The sequence below is a fragment of the Sander lucioperca genome, chromosome 11 (genome assembly GCF_008315115.2).
Source record: "Sander lucioperca isolate FBNREF2018 chromosome 11, SLUC_FBN_1.2, whole genome shotgun sequence".
Classification (NCBI taxonomy): Eukaryota; Metazoa; Chordata; class Actinopteri; order Perciformes; family Percidae; genus Sander; species Sander lucioperca.
The window spans coordinates 39,574,695-39,577,194 of NC_050183.1; the positions used below are offsets into that span (position 1 = coordinate 39,574,695).

General features: G+C 41.8%; 1 protein-coding gene across 1 annotated transcript in view; it reads right to left on the minus strand.

The window, feature by feature from the left end:
• Positions 1–2,500, minus strand: part of LOC116034448 (nuclear factor 1 A-type-like) — a 380,609-nt gene that overhangs the window by 334,726 nt on the left and 43,383 nt on the right. The window lies entirely within an intron of this gene.

A 2,500-nucleotide genomic window follows, 5' to 3' on the forward strand; every position in this document is an offset into this window, starting at 1 on the left:
CCGGCCCACCGGGGATTCTCCCGGTCAGGGGCGGATTGGCTCTCTGGCATTTCTGGCAAATGCCAGAGGGGCCGGTCCATTTTTTTTTAAATTTGGGCCGGTCAAATGTATTGTTGTGTAATATTAAGCATTTGGCCAATCGGCAACGGCCGGCATGGTCCCGAGATGCGCCGACCGACCCAATCAGAGGTTACTTAAATTGGGACGTTCAGTCAAAATCAAGCACGTCACCTTCAAACGGGATCTCTGTTTGCAGGGTTCAGGCTGTACCGGACCCTCCCGGTGACCATGCTGCTCTGGGGGACCATCTGTGCAGCGAGAAGCCGCTGCTGACGAGCGCAGAGCTTCGCAGGAACTCCGACTGCTGTCTGTCCGCGCGGCCGTCTGACGGCATCAGTATTAAATTGAGACAGTTTCATTAGCGGTTAAAAATGTCTCGTTATCGCGTTAAATAGTAGTCTAATTTGGTACAGCTGGTTTTAATGCCTGATGTGAAGTGTAGGCCTACAGGAGTACACATAAAACCTTGAACAAGCAGCGTCTCTCTGCTCCGTCTTTCTGCTGTGCCCCATTCACGTAGTGTTTACACTATGTAGGTTAAACTCTGCAATTAATCCGCAGTTCACACGTATGAACTGTGGTGGTCCGTTACACTGTAGGCTATATTCAACATCACTGATTAAGTAGCCTAAGTCAATCCTACATTTTTCAACTTTTGAGAAAAACGTGCTCCTTGGAGAAAAGAAGTGACCATGAAGCCCTGTTCATGCTAATTAAACAACTGGACTTTGGGGTCAAGTGTTGTCGTATCCGGCCCATGTCCCGGATGTGGAAGCCCCCTTACTGGACTACTGAATATAATAATATTCCATTATATTTTGTATTTTGAATTGTTACCTGCCACCAGAATTTTGTGATTTCCTTGCAATAAATATTGACATTTTTACCATAAATTGGTGCCTAAAAATGTATCAAAATGCAGGAATTGAAGTCTTTTACCCTCAAAATGTCCCTCCCACCCCCCCGCTTTATGTGTTTCCCCAAAGACCAATTCTGAGCAAGGAAAAACGCTGAAGTATAATCACAGACAAAAGACATTTAAATTGCAGAGTTAGAGCGTTAAAACGGATGAAAAGATGGAGAACCAGACAGACAATATGTACAGTATCAACAGAGAGAAACACGGACAATCGAACAGACAGACAGTGACAACAAAGACCAACATACTGTAGAGAATGACAGTAACAGCATACAGACAGCATAAAAAGGCAGTATGTGTAAATTTGTTATAAACGTGTGCTCTTTAAAAAGTAGTAAGCATTGTTTGCCTGTTACTTACATTAAATGTTTAACATTTGACATCTGTTACATTTGTTTGACCCGGAGCCGTTCTAGCCACCATTGGACTGTAAAATGAAGGAGGGAGACGAGAATGTGCTGCCTGGATCATTGATTGGAAATCTTCTTCCTGCCAACCCTGGCTACCGAAATCTGGAGCCACTGATATGTCTGCTCTTCTCTCTGATGCTCTGAAGACGATACAGGAAACACAAACACCGCTGCATGTGATGCTAGTTAACACTATACTCAACAGCAGCTAACGTTAGCCTACCGCTAGCTAGTTAACACTATACTCAACAGCAGCTAAAGTTAGCCTAGCGCTAGCTAGTTAACACTATACTCAACAGCAGCTAACGTTAGACTACCGCTAGCTAGTTAACACTATACTCAACAGCAGCTAACGTTAGCCTACCGCTAGCTAGTTAACACTATACTCAACAGCAGCTAAATTTAGCCTAGCGCTAGCTAGTTAACACTATACTCAACAGCAGCTAACGTTAGCCTAACGCTAGCTAGTTAAAACTATACTCAACAGCAGCTAAAGTTAGCCTAGCGCTAGCTAGTTAACACTATACTCAACAGCAGCTAACGTTAGACTACCGCTAGCTAGTAGCTGGATTAAAAACGGTTAAAATGCTGACAGCTAACGCTAAATGGTGTAAAGTTTGACTGTATTTTACTGTAGAGGATTCAACACCGGTTGTAACAATCTGCAGCTGCCGTCGGAGAAACACAGACGGTGCGTTCAATGAAACTGGTAAACTACAGCCTCGTGGTGCAAGTGAAGTTATTGTAAATGTCCTTTTCCCATCTGGTGGTTGTTTTTGTCGTTCAACAGCAATTTACTAGTGAAATAAGTTATTGTTAATGTTATACATTATTATTAAATCATTTAATTTTGACCATATGGCCTTAGCAATAAACAAGCTGTTCTTTAATGTCACCGACTGTTGTTTAGTACCCTTTTTTTTTCTTTTCTTTTTTTACTTTCTTAAAAAGTATTGGTTCAGGCACCGCTAATTATGTATGCGATTAATTTCGATTAATTAATCACAGAGTATGTAATTAATTAGATTCATTTTTTTAATCTATTGACCGCCCTAGTTTTTATGTTTAAAAAAGGATCTTACTCTTTAACTAAAAGGTCTATCTCTGTAGG